General features: G+C 36.2%; 1 non-coding gene across 1 annotated transcript; it reads right to left on the reverse strand.

Annotated features, from left to right (window-relative positions):
- Positions 1 to 20,663: 20,663 nt before the first annotated feature.
- Positions 20,664 to 20,770, reverse strand: LOC147914537 (U6 spliceosomal RNA). The gene has a single exon (XR_015555285.1). It is a non-coding gene; the product is annotated as a U6 spliceosomal RNA (small nuclear RNA).
- Between the last annotated feature and the right edge of the window lie 659 nt (positions 20,771 to 21,429).

Raw genomic sequence — 21,429 nt, forward strand, 5'->3', positions numbered from 1 at the left:
GTTAAATAAATGTGTTTAAAATAACATTTAGTTTTTAGATTACAAGAGGAATGCATATGTGATGCAAAAAACTTGGTAAATATAGAAAAACAGGAAGAGAAACAAAAACTATAATCTCTTCTAATCTCAGCATTTGAACATGACTTTTGTTAATATTTTGACGTTTTTCTCATAATTGTTCATATGTATACATATGTTTTATAAATGGTATGCTGAATATAATTCTTTACTGCCTACTTTAAAAAATAATAATATATGATTTAATATTTATTTTTTGTCTCCTCTGTGTCAGAAGGTTCTACTAAGTACTTTATATACATTATTTCCTCAAAACATACTGTGACTGCATTTATCTACAACATAATTTGTGGTGACTGCGTGGCATTCCGTTGTATGGATTTATCATAATTTACTTTAATAATCTTCCTTTCTCGAACATTAGTTTCTTTCCAAATTTTTACTTTTCTAAGTAACAAATCAAAGAAATTCCTTATAAAAAATTTCATATATATATGGAATACATATATTCCTTATATATAACTGATTATTTATTTGGGATAAAGCCCTGGAAATAGAACTGTAGGGCCAAAGAATAGATACATTTAAGAGTTTTGTGATTTGTTTTGCCAAAATAAACTTCAGAAAAGTTGTACCTTTTTAGATTCTCACCATTAGTATAGGAGACCAGCTTAAGACAAAGAAGTAGGTTTTGCCTCAATATAGGAAATGACATTTTCATGATATAGCTATCCTGGAGACATTCATGCAGACGCTGAGTGAACATCTGTCAGGGATGCTGGAAAGGGGACTCACATTGCGTAGCAGTTGGTTTAGATAAATTTTAATGACCTTTTCAACTCTCAAATTTGTAAAGATGCTATTTCCTGTTCCTCATTCCTTGCTGCTTAATTCTCTCAGAACAATATTTTAAAAAAGACTTGTTGATCTTAATGCAAGATTACTTTCTGGTTTCTATTTACAATTCTCATTAGGTCTTATGTTCGCATTTCCAAGTAAATAAACTGACATCTCTTCATTATTTTCTTCATGACTAAATTATTTCTAAAAACAGCATCAGCACTGTTTCCATAAGAATGGTCCCATGGGAGCGATTCTTTTTAAAATTATATTTTGGCACCTTGGTAAAACTAGTGTTGATTTTTTTGTGTGTGTGCTGGGAAATGGAATATATGGAGTTAATACTTAATCCCTGTGAGATTAGAATCTCCCGTGAGATTGTTTTCTCAAATGTTCGTAAGAAGAATACATCTTGATAATAAAAATTAGGAAAATAATGTGCTAAAATGAACATGGTAAGTGTATTTTCACTGTGCTTTTATGCTAAAGTCTTCTGAGACCAGCGTGGTTACTTGTATATTAGGTTAATGTAAGATAAAGTGTTAATCAAAAGATAGACTCTTTCATAATTAAATTGCCTTTGAGCATAGTGGTAGTGGGGTGCGGTTTGTGAAAATTATCGACATGGATTTTGTGCTGCAATATCGTGCATGTATAAAAAGTACAACAACATAAGTTCCTTGTATTTGAACACCGTACAATCAATATTCTATTACCACAATGCTGGTTTTGCTGCACTGTAGCTAAATTAGTGTGTCAGGTACGGAAATGCTTCAACTAGATGTTCAAGTAACAAGGATGATACAAGAATTCTAATTATTTTCTCACTTATTATGCATTTATTTTTTTTTCCAGTGCTTTTAGAAATTTCTCAATTTAAAAGTCACTAAGATATTGATAAATATCTAAAGGAATGTGTTAATTTGTATTATTGTAAATAAAATTGTGTGACCAAAACCACATTTTATTAACAATAATAGTGACATTTGTGTAGAGCCTTATAGTTAAAATCCAGTGGGTGTTAATTCTCAACTTAGTATAAATGTAAAACCTTAAAGGTATGAAAATGTCAGATATTTTAAAAAATGTAAATGGAAGGTGGGAATGTTACTGAAATATTAATAAAGTTACATACTAAGTCTAAATAGTCTGAAGTATTTAAAGTATGGGTTGTCTGTATGCTCTTTTAACTGGAAATTCGCTAGGATAAAGAGAAAATATAGTAGCATATATATATATATGTTATGACAATGTATAAAATGCCACCTTCAAAAATGCTTCGAAGCTAGTGGAAACACTTTGAACTTTTCGTAAGCACTGTTAAACATTTTAATAATTTGTATTAAAATAAAATCCAAATTAGTAATGGTATATGCCATATTTTATTGAAATCTTCGTTGTATTTATTAACAGGAATTAATAAGTCTAAGTGCATGATTTTCAGATAGTTTTTCCAGCATTTTCAAACATGTCTTGCAATTTTGCCTAAGTTGCAAGATTTTTGATTTTTATTTTATTTCCTGTTTGTAGAATAACCTTAGGAATTAAGATCTCTGCGTGTGTGAGTGTTTCTGAAAAACAGAATTGAGGTGGATTGAGAATAACAAATGTGATATAGTTGCCCAACTGCATGTTTTTTCTTTTCATTATCAAACACCATGGCTTTCGTGAGGCTGAATAATGGCAAATTGATTTTAAAAATACTCCAAAAGATACATTATGAGAAGAATATGGCAGAATTGGATAAAAGATATTTTATGGCTAGGAGAACCCTTAGAAATTTCTCCATACAGTGTAGGCTATACACACACATACACATTTGTCTTGGTGGACCTGCAGACTATTCTGTGGGGAAAATTCGGGGTGGTCATGTGGGAAAATGGCTTGCTGTTTTTCAGGAACTGCTTTCCTTTCAAGGTAGATATCCTAACTGTTTGCTTCTCTTTTTCCTTTTGTTTTTGTGGTTGCAAAGAATAGAGCTTTAAGCTGTCCCCACTAATGACAATTCAGAGCTCAGTTGTGTGGGCACAGATGGTAGGGACAATCCAACACACAGGCCACAGGAAGCACAAAAAGGTCAGGCCCTGGAGGAGGCCCTGGAGGCTCCAGCTCCAGGGTCAGGGATATTTCCTCTAGTCTCTGCCTTTCAGCCCACTCAGCCACTCTCCAAACGCCTGCTTTTCTCTTTATGCAACACTTGATTGCCTAACTCCATGCCCTTTTATTTTCTCTTCCTCCTATTTCTGTATCTTCATAATGCTGGTTTATTTGTGGACAGGTCCACACAGCCTCACTGTGTGGAGAGCAGCCCAGCATCTCTGGAGCACTGAAGTGGCTGGTGGACCAAAGGAGGACACATGATTGGGATGAGGAGAGAAATGACAGAGGTGATCACTGGATAACAGAAGACTGGAAGTGAGTGAGGTACCATCACTCGGCAAGATTTAGCAAAAATAGGGACTTGTGAATGATGTAAAGTTTAACTATGTAATGATATTGTTGACTTTAAACAAATAGACAGCTAATTATTTCTCCAGCAGAAATACGTTTGTTCAGGATCAGCAAAGAATTGCAATTGGGGGTCTGCAACCGTGGCAAGCTACCATGCAAGTCCCATCCTGTCCCCCTCTTCCCTCCCCTGCCCCAACAAGTGGAGGAGAAACTCTTTCATAGAGGGGAAGAGGAAATTGGAAAGGCTATTGTAAACAAAGTGTCCATTGGAGGGATTGAGAGTTCCATGTGTAGTAGCTTTTCATTGGCTGAGCTTCTTGCCCATTAAGAAGAGGAAGTCTTTCTTCTCCCTGTTGGGCTTTGCTATCAACATATGGCATGACAGCTCCCCCTTTTGGCCTCCCAATTCTAATTTAATAAGGTTTCTGTTATTAATATCCACAGTGTAAAGAAATTAGCATTTTATGCACACCTGACTTTTGTGACTGAGTAAAATTCAAACCTGCTACATAGGCAAATCACATAAAATGGGAGTTCTGTGTCTGCTGAACTTACTCATCTCAGAAAAGGTAACTTATCATGCTAAGCAGAGTATTAACTATTCACTTAATCTGTGAGAATTCATATGAGTCTTGAATATTCTGCATATAATATTGTTTCAGTGGCCATACTCATTTATTTTCAATTAATAAATTGATTTGTCTGCTTAATAATGGTTCTTTGTCTTCCCTTTGAAAATCTAGACATGGACACTGTTTCTTTTGGCAGTTTTCCAAACTATATTCGCTTACTCTTCCAAAATGTCCAGGAAATCTCAATGAACTAACAGTTCTCTCACGATATGGTAAAGTATATATTTCATGGTTAATATAAAACGCCTTTTTTATAATTGATTGGGGAATAGATGACATAAGATTTAAGGGCTAAATTCCATCTCAAAGATTAAAATTAAAGCAAATTTTGGTTTCCTCTAAGAATAAAATAAATATAAGAATTTTTACCAACATAAGCAATGAACACATGGATAAATTAGAAGGTGAAAATGCCCTGTAATCAGGGGAAGGCTTAAGCATTGAGCAAGAGTCAGAGAGATGGGTCGCATGAATTATTTGGAACACAAAACAATGAATCTACATTTTGACAGATTGTGTCAATGAGGATGCATTAACATGACTGTATCAACATAGAAATCTCAAAATTCCCATGTCAGGAGGTTGCTGTGGGAACACAGGACTACCCAGCTTGGCCGATCCCGAGTGTGGGTCTGTTGTTCAATTGTGATTCTCCTTTAACAACCAGGGATCAGATGAATAAATAAACCTTTGAAATGGATGACATATATTTGAGAATATGCAGTTCTGCTTTGTGGCAAAAGGCATCAAAATGCCTGGCACAATTTATCAGTAACTTAAAAAAATTTTTTTCCGGAATGATGTCAATACAATCTCCCAGATTAACATTTTCATCTGTCAACTGTTTTGGGTGAACACAGTTACCATGTCACTGTGACCAGAGAAGAGAGGAAGGAGTAGAAGTGAAAAGGGTAAAGAATTTGCAGTTTATAAATACTTGAGTTTATAAAGTACCAAATGCCAAATGTTAGGTGCCTGATGACACCTAACATTTAATCCTACCCTGAAAAATTACCCCAACTTTTATTACCCATGAAAGGAGAAAGAGGACTAAAACCAATTATTAGCAAAACAGACTCCCTCATTCTCAGTGGCCTAAGCTTCATTATTTAAAACATTTAAAACCAGACTCAGCAAAGTGCAAAGTACTTCTCAGTATGAAACAAACCTATTAGTAGGGAATGCATCAGAGGATCAAATAGGCAGGCCCTCTTCTCTTTCCTCATCCTGCTCGTGGGATTCCTAAAGCTGTTCTGTTGTAAAATTAAATTAGTACTTTCAGGTAGGAAAAAGGTTAGGTTAGAGTTTCTCTTTATGATAAACCACTTCAGGGGATTTGCTCTGTGAGGAAGCTTAATAACTTTTTCCACAAAAAATTCTCTCTAGCATTCTAGCTCCAGGGAGAGAACTTAAAAAAGGAGGGAGACTTTCTGGGAGATCATGTAGAAGGTCCTCCAAATATATATAATGAATATGGAGTAGCTAGCAAAGAACACTCTTTTCACTCCCAGTTAAAATTAAGATTTTCTCTTTGCAATGACAACTAATGCTTTGCCATGGTTAAAATCCTTTAATACATTAACTCATCACTCTACCCTCTCCTTTACAGACAGACATATACAGTTCTGCAGTTCAGTATATTTTCTCATTCTTTAAAGACTTCAGGTGACAATTGTGAGGCAACATGGTATGGGAGATCAAAATTGGCCACCCCAAAATATATCTCTTTACCTTGATTATTTTCTCTGACGGACATTTGACCTCCCCCAAACTGCCTAAAGAATTTAACATAGAAGACCTGTTTCATGAAGGAGCCACTATCATATGATGGCTGTAATATGATGTAAAATAGATGTTACAATAGGAAAGGCACCAAGCCCCTCTTATCAAAAATTCTGTCTCTCCCAGGCCACATTCTCTAGGTGGCCCTGCAAAGAGTTGCCAAACAAACATTTATAAGGGAGATCTCCATTTGTAAAGGTATCTCCCTCTGTGTACTGGGAAAAGGAGGGATGACCTCATCTCTAGAAACTTGTCAATGTGGAAGGGGAGGCCTTAAATCTGCATAATAACCTTACTCTTCTTTACTGTGCTTTTCTGGTAATCTCCCATAACTGACTCCCCCACCCCCAACATCCTCCCTTGTCTTTAGCTGAAGATAGTATTTAAGATGAGAATCTCTGCCATTTTGTTGAGAAACTCGGTTTCCCTGGTTTCTCCCATGTATACATGTTATTAAACTTGGTACTATTTTCTCCTGCTAATCTGTCTTTTAATTATTTGGCCAGCCATAAGAACCTTAAGGGAAAGTGCAGAGGGGGATTCTCCCTCTTCCCCAACAATGGCATTTAGGAAAGGCCTGGGTGCAAGTCTAGGTGAGTGAGCCCCCTGGGTCTCAGTTTCTACCTGTCTAAAAATGCAGATCTACTCCCAGGGTCTGTTTTGTGAGGAATAAATGAGATAACATATGTAAGAGAGGCTGGTAAATTATAGCACTATGTTAACTATTATTGCAAAACAGGAATTGAAATAATGATATGGACTTAGAGCTCTTTTTATGTGGGTAGAGTTAGAAACAATTTATAAAATAAGTCTTCGAATGGCATGGATTCCACCTTTTTAAAAAAACTGTCTAAGACTGGCTAAACGCAATTCCAAGTACTGTAGAAGCCTCCATAAGTATCTATTCTGCTATTAGAATAAAAATCAAGAGCATTTTAAAAAATAAAAACTAACCTTTAGGTTGAGATTAAATTGGCTCAAGATTTCAGACCCAATTATTTTAATTCTTTAAAAAAATATGTTTATTCCTATCATTCCTCCACACCAACCATCCATCCCCCATCCATCAAATATTGTCAGCAGATCCTGTGCCACATACTGTGTTTAGAAATGAGTATAGTAGAAAGTACATTGGATGGTAGCACAATTACTTCAGTTTGAGTTGTGATTCCTTTCTCTGTACCCTGGCTTAACCACTCACCTTTTCCTCTTATCTTATCTCTTTATTGAGCCAATCCTAATCAGTCTTCGAGGACCACCTCAAGTTCTTTCTCCTCCAATGAAGTAATCAGTGGTGACTCCAGCCTTTAGCAGGCTCTCCTTATTGTACTTACTTCTGAAACCTCCCATTTTGTATTTATCGTGTACCCTTCTGGGTGGTTAGTAGTGATATTTTCTATACTTGAGTTTGCCCCATCCATCCAACCATCCATCCATCCATCCATCCATCCATGCATGCATTCTGCAAATACATATTAAGCACAATCATGTGCCAGATATCAAACTAGATGATAGGTGTGCAGCATGGTCATAACACCCACACTTGTGGATCTTATGTTCTCATTTACAGTCTCCTAATTTAGAATATTGCTCTATGGAGGTAGGGACTGTGTCTCAGCATGGAATCATGGGATTTGGAACTGAGATAAACAAGAAATACGTATCTGTTCATCTATAACTACCCGATTTTTATTTCATACCTTTTTTTTGCCAGGGTGGCAGAAACTAAATATCAGTGAATTCAGAGATTTCTCCTTCTCCCCTCAACCCTGCGGTTGTGTCAGAGTTCCAGAGAGTTTAGCATGAGCTAAGAGTAGGGAGTGGGGTGGGGAGGGGTGTGCTGTAGGTCCCTGCTGTCACCTGGTTACACAGACGTCTGCTGAAATGGCCTTTGCTCCATCAGCCGCTTGGTCGGTGGTCTGCATGCTGGCCTGGAAATGACTTTTGTTCTTACCCACATGACTCCAGAATATCAGGCAGCTTTGTTTGCTACTTCTGTTTCACTTCCGGGTACAGAACGGTCATTCTGTGTCTCCTCTACCACCCACAGAGACTAGAAACTCACAGGCTGCTTAAGATCCTGTCTGTCTAGACATACCCCCAGGCAGCCATTTATTCTCTGGGTCCTGCATCCTCCCTGGAGATCTCCTTGGAACTTGATGCACAGATCTCTCTCTTTCTCATTAATGTTATTGAAGTACAATTGACAAACAACAAACTACATATATTTAGAATGTACAATTCGATATTTTCTGCTGTATGGTTATACCCATGAAACCATCACCACAATCCAGACAATGAACATATCCATCAGCCCCAAAAGTTTCTTTGTGTCCCTTCATACCTCCTCAATATGGCCTCTTTTCTCTCTCTTCTCTTGGACCTCAAAAAATTTTATGAGGATTGGCCGGGAAAGCAAGTCTGGGGCCCTCTCTCTGGGAAGCACCATCCCTATACTCTCCTTGTTTTCCCTCTGACTCTCCCCTCTTGCTCAAGACTAGGAAACCTTTTTTCTTGCTGATGGAGGCGTGAGAAGAGGAGGCCTTGCCCTTATTCATCATGTTTTCTCTCAAATCTGTGATATATGCTGTGAGGGTCTTGGTTATAGAAACACAGAAGCCGGAAAAGGATCATTTTTTTTCTTTCTGCTCTTAGATCATTTCTCTGAGGCAATGATACTCAGGTTGCAGCTGCTCGTATGGCTGACTGAAGGGTGAGTGAGAAGGGAGGGTAAAGGGAGAAGTAAAATATTGGGGAGAGGGGATATCAGCTAACATTGCAAAAGTATTCTGACATGTATCCATAAAGGATATTTTATTTTATTCCACTTGTGAAACTGGATACAGTAGGTAAGCAATAAATGCCTGTTCAGTGATTGATCCCAGTGACCTAGATATCCATGGGAGCTGTGTAGGTGGTATTGTGAGCAATGAAGTGACGAGAATAAACTTGAGGAAAGAGGTCTGTGGGTTTTTAAAATACACAACCTGGGCCGGTCCCGTGGCTTAGTGGTTAAGTGCGTGCGCTCCGCTGCTGGCGGCCTGGGTTCGGATCCCGGGTGCTCATTGACGCACCACTTCTCCGGCCATGCTGAGGCCGCGTCCCACATACAGCGACTAGAAGGATGTGCAGCTATGACATACAGCTATCTACTGGGGCTTTGGGGGAAAAATAAATAAATAAAATTATAAAATACACAACCTATTGGGTTTGAATTAAAAAAACTACTCTGTTTCATCTGACTTTAATGAGGATGAACAAATACAATAAAATGCTTGGGTTGGATAGGAGGAACTCTCAGATACTCCTCTCAAAGGATCCTATTATCCTAAGCGTAACTGGCAAGTTAAATGATATGATCTCTCAAATTGCTGATTTTTTTGGTTTTGTTGTTATATGGAGTAGATGAAGCATATGTGCATTTTAATGTTGGCTGTAAGGAAATATGTACAATCTTTCTATAAATAAATGCATAATAATAAATGATCATTATAGTCATGGAGTGCTTACCATTTGTCAGGACTGGAAAACTAGCAACAGCAACAGTAATATTTATTGAGTGCTCTCCCTCTGCCAGACCCTGTATCGTTTTATATGTATTAACTCATTTTTGTCTTACAATAATCTTGTGAGGGAGGCACTATTATTTTTTCCATTCTAGAGATGAGAAAACTAAAACACGAAGAGATCAAGCCAAGACCACACAAGTAGTCCTTGGTGGAACCAGGATTCAAAGCAGATAGAGTCCTGCTTTTAAATGCTATGCCTAATGCACATTTATTATATCATCTAATCCTCTTAGGACTGCTCCTCATGAGGTAGTATTCCTGCATTACAGATGAAGAGTATCAGAGAGGTTAAGTAATGTGCCCAAGAACATACATCTCATCATTTTGGTGGATTCAGGATTCCATCCATGGCATGGCTAACTTTAAGATCCATGGTCTTAATAACCACGATCCTATAATATTAAGAACGGTGAATATTATACTCTTCTAACTTTATACTGAGGCAATAATCAGAAATTTTGATAAATCTGAATGCACAAAATATTTGTATAAAAAGTAAACTATTGAAAGTTATCCTAACTGATCATGGTTAAATATCAGTTAAATTATGTACATATATAATATTATGGAATTATTAAAATTATGTTTACAAAGAGATTTTAATGATATGGAGAGTGTTCAGGTTATAATGTTATGTTCAGGTTACATTATAGAAAACAAGCTTTAAAATTAAATGCTTATGTCATTGCAAACATTTTTAAAGTGAGCAGAGAAAAAAGAATGGAATATCAAAATATTAATGAAAAGTGAAAAAATTTTGAGTAGTTTGATTATAGACAATTTTAATTTTCCTCTGAATTTTCCATCTCATTAGAAAATTTGACTTAAAAATGTGAAGGTTAATGTTGATTGTTTGTCTTTTCATATTTACTTCTGTACAAATTTTTCACAAATATGCAGTTAGTTCTTTAGAACAAGTTTCTAAAATATTTACCATCAAATTACTCCTCCTAAGTGTACTGAAATACAGCAAGTCATCTAATTTGCTTGTTACAATATTTTTAGTAGTTAAGTGCAGTTCTTAAGCGTGGACCTTCTTGTGGAAGCTAATTAAACTTGGTATGTGACCCCTCCTTTAATAACATTTGATCTACAGCTGACCAAATAGAAAGTGTAGCCTCTTTTGTTTAGAGACAAAATGAGTTGAGTTCTACTCTATATCAATTCTACATATAAATTTGTTTCACTAAGTATTAAAGAGGATGGGTCTTGATTCAAACTGTATTGATTGATAAAAGCAGATAAGCAACTTGCAGATTCCTGTGTGAGTTAGAAGCATTGCTAACCAATCGTCCTGGCCCTCCAGCCTGAGCCACGGACCCAAATTATTGGAAAACATGCCCAATTCCAAAACCAATTGGATCGACAATTTCTGATTATATGTTTATTTTCATTTTATGATTTTGGGCAGGTCACTTGCATTTGAGAGTTTAACACAAACAGATTTGTTTAAAGAAAAATAATGTGGAAAACAATATATTAAGAGCATTGGGCACTTCGAGGTTGGAATTGGAAAGAAAAGCTTTTATAGGTACTTTCATAACACAAAAGCAAAGACATAATTCCTGTCCTGAATTAGCCTGGGGAGGAATATTTCTGAGGAATGCCATGTGAGAGAGCAGATGAAATGACTGAGGAAAGGCAGGATTGAGAGGCGCAGCGCTGAGCAAGGTTCAGTGGCACCTCTACTACCTGTATAATTATGACATTACATTTCAGTAAATCTATAACACATTACCTAAAATTTAAAAAGAAAAGTTTTTTTGATTAGTTGTAGACTGTTTCCAGAAATGAATCATATAGAATCCGGGGAAGTGCCTCTAGGGGTTTTAAACAAATCCTCTATTAGTCATGAGCAATAGACTGAGTTATAAAACCACATCTGGAGAATTCCATTTCAAAAGACTCATCTTTTTACCTTTAATGTCACCAGGCGCTGAGCCAGGTGTTTTACATAAATTATCTCATTTGTTTTCTCCGACAACATACTAAAGTAAGTATTATGAATCCCATTTTAGAGATGAGGGAACGAAGGTCAAACAACTAAATAGCTTGCCCAGTATTACTCAACTTACACAAGGATTTGATCCTAGATTTGCTCAACTCCAATGCCGTTGTCCTCGCCCCTGTAGCACTCACAGGAAAGCAGGGCATGACAGTTGAAGGTGAATGAATAGGAAAGGAGTGTGGCAAAGAAATCCCAGAGGGTAGTTATTGTGAAGCCAGAAAATAGAAGTCATGAAGTAGACTGACGTAGTAGCTTCTATTTATAGAGACATAACACAATGAAGAGATGAGAACATGTGATGAGTGTGTGTGTGTGTGTGAGCGAAGCTATCTGGAAAGAATAAAATAGAAGAATCTAGCAGGTCAGAAAGAAGTTTAGATGCTACCAGGTGAATAGGCAGATCTAGGAAAATTATAGACCTGGCTTCAGGACCTGCCTGCTGGCCTAATATCCTCTGGTGGATGTAGTTTCAAGTGCATGCAGCTTTAAAATAATTTACCCTTGATTGTCTGCAGTTGGAAGTGAGTTTTGGGGAAGCAGAATGTATTTTCTTCCCTTTTGGGAGTCTTATGCACTGCATCAAATTGCCTAAATTAAAGGAATTGTATTGGCTTGTGTACATTGATAAAATTACTATTTAAAACAAATCAAAGACTTCTCTTTTTCAGAAGAGAGAATTTGAGATAGAAAATTGATAAGCTCTGCCACCTGCACAACCTTGTTTGAGGTTCGGAAAGGAAATCAGCTACATAAAAACTTTTTCTTGAGAGATGTGAGATGTTACTGCTCTAGTCTAAAAGAACAGAAAGAGGAATGTGATGAATTAGCTAAATAATCTAGTAATTTCCATATAGTCCTGTTTCCAGGAAGGAAAGAATCATTTCACTGGGATGTTCCTGGTAAGATGATTCGGACAAATGGTGTAGAAATGTAAGACAACGGAGACCAAAGATGACTCCTGTTTGGGGGCTCAAAACTAGCTAGGCAGAGAGAAGAACATTAAGCTGCTCTGAGTAACCACCAGTTCTAAATGGGGAAGTCAGTTACCTTGCTACCCTTGAGAAGGGCATGCTGAGCTCCTAGGGCTGTTGATGAGAAGGGTTGAGGCTGAATATGCAGATTTCAGACGCAGCCCAGTTTTAATCAACCCCCAGGAGAATGCCTTACGGAATGGAATCTGGAAGGTAATTTGTGACTGGCAGCTTGTTCCAGATGGGCCAGGCCAACAGAGGTCTATAAGTCAGAAACTACTCCAGCTCGTTTAAGAGAAAGGACTAATTATAGTAATTGCAATTACTAAATTGATTATAGAATAGGTGGAAAATAGAGGAAACAGAAAGTTAAGATTTCAGGGACAGCTGTGAGCTCAGACACAGCGGTAAAGAGCTACTGCCTCTCCTATGATCAGTCAAGTTGCCATGACCAGAAAACAGTCACGATCTGCAAGACAGTACAGTTTGGAAAATACCAGAGAAAAACCGTGGTGGTACTTTCCAACAGAAACAAGAGAAGTCACGGATGTACAGCCTCATTCTCAATTCCTCCTTTTACTTATTACACAAGTGTTGGTGGAATTTAATCATGTCTGGAGCTCTAGCTACGATGGAGTCCAAGAAATGCGCTCTCACTCCAGAGAAGTGTAGCAGAGGGGAGTTGGATGGATCGTGCACTTGCTTGCCACACCCAGCCCAAGAAGCATCGAGTATTTGCAGACGCAACACCTTTTGAGGGCCAGATAGCTACCAGAGATGATGTTCCTTGTCTATCATTCTTTCTGTTTTTTTTTTTTTTTCTTTTCTTAACGGAAAACTTTCCATGTACACACGGTCAAACAAGAGAAAGAAGTAAATTTTATGTTTTACAATTTACGTAGCCAAATGATCATTCCCACCCCCTGTGCCCCCCTCCTTTTGGCAGGAAAGATAGTGCTATTGGTTACTTCGGCAGAGGTGTAGTAAGTGGAGGGCAAAGCTTATGTTGTTCCTTTAGAAGGATTAGCCCCCGGCCCTAATGCTCTATTCCTCCTGGCGGTAATGGAGCTAATGGCCCAGAGAGACTGTTCTGACCCAGGTTGTGGAAACCAGAGCCCCTCAGAGCTGTGATGTCTCAGTAAGGGGAGGGGTACTTTTGATGCAAGTAGTCACTTTCTCATTTTATAGAACTCCCATGTTCCCCCCCACCCCCCACAACGTTCTTAGGTACTAGGGTTGCAGCCTTTACGCATATTATCCTCAGATGTGCAGAAAAAAAAAGTAGGCTCTATTTTGTCTTCTAAACTCCTTCCCTTGGGGAGGAATCTGTGTACTCCCTTATACATTTTTAAGTTGCTATTTAAAATTTTTAATCATAATTTTATAATATTGCAAAGAATTTGCTTTCCAGCAGGTTGTAATTATTGATGTTTTGAAAGAAAACTGTCACACAACTCTTTTAAATGTATCTAATAAATCTAAAGAAAGAAAAACTGTCTAACTTTAGAACAACCCTATGGAATTATTGAAATGGTTCCAGATATTATTCAGACAATACTCAGATTTCTCAAGCTTCTGTGCCCCTCCTTCCCAATCCCTCTCTGAGATATTGCTGATCGGAGTGTGTGTGTGTGTGTGTGTGTGTGTGTGTGTCTAAGATGGGGAGGATTCACTGAACCTCTTAGCAAAGGAGAGAAGTCACTTTCCAGGGGATCAATTGGTAAGTGGGGAAAGAGAGCCCACAGGTAGGAAGCAGACATCTAACCTACCTTCCTCTAAGTAGGATCCACAATGCCAGAGAGGGGACACCAGGACATGGCTTCCTGTTTTACACTCTGCACATTCAAAAGAAGAAGAGTTTTCTTTTTTACCTCATCATATCCTTCTACCTCAGAGATGTAAGTTTCATAGCTTAGCTGTCATAATTTTCTTTAATACAGTAATCTTCAAATTCTTGTATTTGAATAACCTCATAATGATTTCCAAAAGCTGTAAAACCCATCATACTTTTTCAGTATTGTCTAAAATGTATCATTCTAACTTTAATAGTTGCAAAGACTGTAATTTCTGGCATATGCTAAGTATTGATATATTTAAAGAAACCATTAAAACACTTTTAAAAATATGTCAATAGACTTTAAATATGATTGTGCTTTGATCTTGCTGTTATCTAATTAGAAAGCTCTTCTTGGGGCTGGCCTGATGGCGTAGTGGTGAAGTTCACGCACTCTGCTTTGGTGGCCCAGGGTTTGGATCCTGGGCTCGGACGTATGCACTGCTCGTCAAGCCATGCTGTGGCAGCGTCACACATACAAAATAGAGGAAGATGGGCACAGATGTTAACTCAGAGCTAATTTTCGTCAGCAAAAAGAGGAGGATTGGCAATGGATGTTAGCTCAGAGCCAGTCTTCCTCACACACACACACACACACACACACAAGAACAAAACAAAAAGCTCTTCTTTAATAATAATGTTACATTATTCTTTTTTCTCCTAAAATTTATATTTCCATTCTATTTCTCCTGTAAGATTTTACCCTACTCTTTAGGGTAAAAATGCCTAATGTTTAGTATAAAAACTCATTATTATATTATAATATTATTAATATATATTATGGAAGAATATATTTTTATGCATAAAATTTCATTTTAATCAAATATATTAATTGACATTTATTTTATTTCCTATGACTCTAAGTCTCTAAGTATTGAAACATTTCTTCTGGTTTGAGTTATCGTTATGAAGGTTATTAGTACGGAATTGATCCAAACAACATTAAGGACTACAAACTAATTAAAATACACAAGAGAAAAATAGTTTTTGCAAATCTAAGAATGGAATTTTGTTCCCCAGTGTTCACATATGTTAGGATAAATACAAAATTCAAAAATCCATGCTGTTCTATTTTTTCATTTTTATAGAGATGATGAAAAAACTTGGTCACAACCATAGGTAGATAGAAATAGAAAGAGTTTTATTAGAGCAAAGTCATTCAAGCTCTTGAACTCCTTAGGAGCTATGTGCTAGAAATCTCATAGTGAAAAGATTAGCCAGGGCCTGTACCTTGCTTACTGGTTGTTAACTCTTTTGAATATCATACTTCGGCCGTATTTTTACTTTGATGGAAGTAAAGAATTGGAAATCATCTGACTTAAAAATGTATTTGGTACCCAGTTCCTAGAATCAATCAATTTCTCCGTTTCTGGAAACTTTACCAGAAAGTAGACTTGGTAGATGACCATTATCCATAGACTTTCTGTTATAGCAGCTTGTAAAACCACATATATTGAAAATGAGCAGGGGAAATTAAGATAATGTTAATTTTGATACAACTTTAAAAATAGTTTTTTACTGAAGTACTTCTATTATGAACTTTAAATATATTTTTATCAAAACCTAAGAGATAGAAATTTAGCTCATCTATTTTATGGAAAATGCCTACCGTATGACTTGTTGGAAAAGCCAGCCCTCATTGCGAAAAGAACCAAAATAATCAAACTTACTTTGAGACAGAAAAATTGTAATAACATGACCAAGGGACAATCACCTCACCTCTAAATTAGAATTCTAAGGTGGAAATATTTGTTAGGTTTTCTTAGGAATTTTCCCTTTAATCATTATGAAATGTCCCTTTTAATGTCCAGTAATAACACTTGGTCTTGCAGTCTCTTTTATCTGATATTAAAATATCCACTCCAGTTCTATTATGCTCTCTGTTTACATGATATATCTTTTTCCACTCATTTGCTTGCGTCTTATCTGTGCCTTTTTATTTAAAAGGGTTTATTTTTGGACTCAATTACATTCATTATCTATATGTGTATCTTTATGCCAGGATCCCATTGTCTTGATTAGTGTAGATTTTTAATAAGTTTTGGATTTGGGAATACGAATCTTCCAACTTTGTTCTTCTTTGTTCTATTCTGGGTCCCTTTCATGTCCACATGAATTTTAGAATCAGCTTGTCCATTTATGCATAAAAATAAGCTAGAATTTTGACAGGTATAGCACTGAATCTGTAGATCAGTTTGGGAGTATTGCCATCTTAACAATATTAAGTCTTCTGATCCATAAACACAGGACATTTTTCCATTTATTTACATCTTCATTTCCTTTCAACAATTTTTATAGTTTTCAGTGTACAAGTCTTGCTCTCCTTTTGTTCACTTTATTCCTAGGTATTTTATTCTTTTTGATGCTATTGTAAATGGATTTTTTTAAGTTTCGTTTTTGGATTGTTTGTTGCTAGTGTATAGAAATATAATTGGTTTATATATATTGATCTTGTATCCTGAAACCATGCTGAATTCATTTATTAATATTAAAATATTAATTCTAATATTCTTTAGGGGATCTCTTAGGATTTCATATATACAAGATCACGTAATCTGAGAATAGGGATAGTTTTACTTCTTCCTTTTCAATCTGGATGCTGTTTATTCTTTTTCTTGCCTATTGTCCTTGCTAGACTCTCCAATAAAATGTTGATTAGGAGTGGTGAGAGCAGACTTCTTGTCTTGTTCCTGATCTTAGGGGGAAAACTTTCAATCTTTCACCATTAAGTATGATGTTAGCTGTGGGTTTTCATAAATGCTCTTTATTTGGCCATGGAGAAGTGCTGAGAAGTTGAGAAGAATTCCCTCCTTTTCCATTTTTTGGAAATAGACCATTAACTTTTAATATAATTATTGAAATGGTTGGGTTTAAGTCTACCATGTTATTATTTTTTCTTTATCTCTCTGTTTTTGGTTCTCAGCTATTACCACTGTCCCCCCCAAAACCCCCCAGGTCCTTTCCTGCCTTATTTTGGATTACTTGAACATTATTTTAGTAGTCAATTTACATTTGTCTGTTTAACTTTCGACTAGATATCTTCCTATTATTTTTCAGCAGTTGTTTTAGGGATTAAAATATATATGACTTACTTTCATGGTCTACTATGGTTAATATTGTACCATTTCATGTCAAACGTAGAAAACTTGCAACCATATAGCTCTCTTTAACTCCATGGTCCTTTATGTTATATAGATCATATGTATAGCATCTATATACATTGAAAATCCCAGCACAGAGTGTTATAATTTTTGCTTTCAGCAGACTTTAACAGGAAAAAAATAATCTTTTTAAAAATTTATCCAGATATTTATCATTTCTGTTGTTCTTTCTTTCTTTCTGAATATTCAAGTTTTCCTGTGGTGTTATTTCCCTTCAATTTGAAGAATTTCCTTTATCTTTTTTTGTAGAGCGCGTCTGCTGGTAATGAATTTTATTAGTTTTCTTTCGTCTGAGAATGGCTTCATTTTTCCTTCATTTTTTGAAGGATCTTTTTGCTGGATATCGAATTCTGGGTTGACAGTTCTTTTAGCAGCTTAAAGATATTGTTCCACTGTCTTCCGGCCTCCAGTACTTCTGATAAGATGTCTATAGTAATTCAAATCATTGTTCCACTATGTGTCATAGTTTTTTCTCTAGCTAGTTTCAAGGTTTTTCTTTATGCTTGGTGTTCAGAAGTTAGGTTGATGAGTCCAGGAAGTTTTTTTTTGAATTTATCTTGTTTGGAGTAGTCGAGAACTGTGAAGGGTCTGAGATTGTACCCTACTTACAAGCTAACAAGTTAGCCTGCTGTAGTTTCATGGATGCTGGCAGAAGATATGATACTTCTGGGTAAGAGACAAAAGATTTTATTACTCATGGCAGTGCAGACTGCATGAGCTTCATGTTCATGTTGATTCTCCTTGCCTTCCAAGTCCCATGGTGCACTATGAAGCAGTCCAGGAGGATCCTGTATGTGCAGTGGATTTGAGTCATAACTGAGGAAACCCAAATTTTTTAAAGGGTGCTGATAACAAATATGCCCAACTTTTGCCTGAAAAGAGACATTATCTTTTTCATAGTGGTCATGAAACAAATCTGTGCTCTGCCTCAGAGGGAGACACTATCTCTGTGATCCAAAATTATTTACTATACAAACATACTTAAAAAGATAATCTGAAACAAAAGCTGATGAAAACTATGTGGAAATGCCATAGCAAATTGTCTTCAGACAGGAAAATGCTGAACTTCTTGGGTTTGTTTATATATGTCTTTTATCAAAATTTTGGCCATTATTTGTTCAAATATTCAACCCTAATCTTTTTTTCCTTTCCTTTTGAGACTCCAATGACATGTATGTTAGACCTTTTGCTAATGTCCCACAGATCCCTGATGCTCTGTTAATTTTTTTCTAGAACTTTTTCATTCTGTAAGTAAAAGTTTACCCCACCTTTACCCATTTCCCCAACCCCACACACACCCCTCCCCTGGCAACTGCCAATTTATTTTCTGTTTCTGTGCATTTGGTTTCTTTAGAGCCCACATGAAAGTAAGGTCATACACTATTTTGTCTTTCTCTGACATTTTCTTTAGCATAATACCCTCAAGTTTCATCCGTGTTGTTGCAAATGGTAGGATTTCTTTTCATACGGCTGAATAATATTCCATTGTGTGTTTCTGTGTGTGTGTGTATATATATATAGTGTGTATATATAAATAGTATATACAATATATATTGTGTATATATACATTATATATATCTTCCGTTATATAGATTATATTTATATAGTATATACTATATATTGTGTGTGTGTATATATAGTACGTATATATTTGTATATGTATATTAGTATATACAAACACACAATATATAGTATTGTGTATGTATTAGTATATGTATTACTATTATATATATATACAATATATAGTATTAGTGTATATATATATTAGTATATATATAGTATATATATATATACACATATTACTATATATATACACACACACAATGGAATAATATTCAGCCATAAGAAAAGAAATATATATATATACACACCACATTTTCTTTATCTATTCATCTGTTGATAGACCTTTAGGTTGTTTTCATGTCTTGGCTATTGTGAATAATGCTGCAATGAACACAAGGATGCAAATATCATTTCGACATACTGATTTTATTTCCTTCAGATATGTACCCATAGGTGGGATTGTTGGCTCATGCGGTAGTTCTAGTTTTAATTTTTTTAGGACCCTCCATACTATTGGCTGCACCAACTTACATTCCCACCAACAGTGAACAAGAGCTCCCTTTTCTCCATTTCCTCATTCAGCACTTCTTATCTTTTGTCTTTTTATTTTTTTTTTCCCCCAAAGCCACAGTAGATAGTTGTATGTCATAGTTGCACATCCTTCTACTTGCTGTATGTGGCATGCGGCCTCAGCATGGCCGGAGAAGTGGTGCGTCAGTGCATGCCCGGGATCCAAACCCGGGCCGCCAGCAGCAGAGCGCGCGCACTTAACTGCTAAGCCACGGGGCCAGCCCCTTGTCTTTTTGATAACAGCCATTCTAACAGGTGTGAGGTGATATCTCATTGTGCTTTTGATTTGCATTTTTCTGATAATTAGTGATGTTGCACCTGTTGGCCATTTGAATATCTTCTTTAGAAAAATATCTGTTCAGGTCTTTTGCCCATTTTTTAATTGGATTATTTATTTTTGCTATTGAGTTGTATGAGTTTCTTGTATATTTTGGATATTAACCCATATCAGATATATGGTTTGCAAATATTTTCTCCCATTTGGTAGTTTGCCTTTTCATTTTGTTGATGGTTTCCTCTGCTGTGTAGAAGTTTTTTAGTTTGCTATTTTTCCACTCATTTAATTTTGCTTTTTTCGCTTGTGTTTTTGGTTTCAAATCCAAAAAATCATTGCCAAGATCAATGTCAAGGAGCTTTTCACTATGTTTTTTTCTAGGGGTTTTATGGTTTCAGTTCTTAGATTTAAGTCTTTAATCCATTTCAAGTTAATTTTCTTTTTTTTTGTGAGGATGATCAGCCTTGAGCTAAGATCCATGCCAATCCTCCTCTTTTTGCTGAGGAAGACTGGCTCTGAGTTAACATCTACTGCCAATCCTCCTCCTTTTTGTCCCCCCAAAGCCCCAGTAGATAGTTGTATGTCATAGCTGCACTTCCTTCTAGTTGCTGTATATGGGATGCCGCCTCAGCATGGCCGGAGAAGAGGTGCATCGGTGCGCGCCCGGGATCCGAACCCGGGCCACCAGTAGCAGAGCGTGCACACTTAACCGCTAAGCCATGGGGCTGGCCCCCTCAAGTTAAATTTTGTGTGTAATGTAAGGTAGGCATTCACTTTCATTCTTTTGCATGTGAATACCCAGTTTTCCCAACACCATTTATTGAAGAAACACCATTTATTGAAGAATCTTTTCCCCATCGAGTATTCTTTTTTTTTTTTTTTTTTAATTTTTTGTTTATTGCAGTAACATTGGTTTATAACATTGTAAAACTTTCAGGTGTACATCATTGTACTTCCATTTCTGCATGGACTACATCATGTTCACCACCAAAAAATATGGAACGCTTCACGAATTTGCGTGTCATCCTTGCGCAGGGGCCATGCTAATCTTCTCTGTATCGTTCCAATTTTAGTATATGTGCTGCCGAAGCGAGCACCCCATCGAGTATTCTTGATAGCACTTTCAAATATTAATTGACTGTATATGTATGGGTTTATTTCTGGTCTCTCTATTCTGGTCCATTGGTCAGTATATCTGTTTTTATGCCAGTACCATACTGTTTTGATTACTACAGCTTTGTCATATAGTTGAAATCAGGAAGTATGATGCCTCCAGCTTTGTTCTTCTTCCTCAAAATTGCTTTAGCTACTTGGGATATTTGGTGGTTTCATACATTTTAAGATTGTTTTTTCCTATTTCTGTAAAAAATGCTATTGTAATCATGGTAGAGATTTCATGAAATGGATAAATGGCTTTGGGTAGTATGGACATCTTAACAATATTAATTCTTATGATCCATGAACACAGAATAGCTTTTCATTTATTTGTGTCTTTTCCAATTTATTTCTTCAATGTCTTGTGGTTTTTGATGTATAGATCTTTCACTTCCTTGGTTAAATTTATTCCTAAGTATTTTATTGTTTTTGATGCTAGTGTAAATAGGATTGTTTTCTTTCTTTCTTTCTCAGATAGTTCATTGTTAGCATATAGAAATGTAACTGATTTTTATATCCTGCAACTTCACTGAATTTGTTTATTAGTTCTAACAATATTTTTGTGGAGTCTTTAGGGTTTACTATATATAAGATGATTTCC

Source organism: Ceratotherium simum, chromosome 19 (assembly GCF_057802395.1).
Source record: "Ceratotherium simum simum isolate JZ-2026a chromosome 19, ASM5780239v1, whole genome shotgun sequence".
NCBI lineage: Eukaryota > Metazoa > Chordata > Mammalia > Perissodactyla > Rhinocerotidae > Ceratotherium > Ceratotherium simum.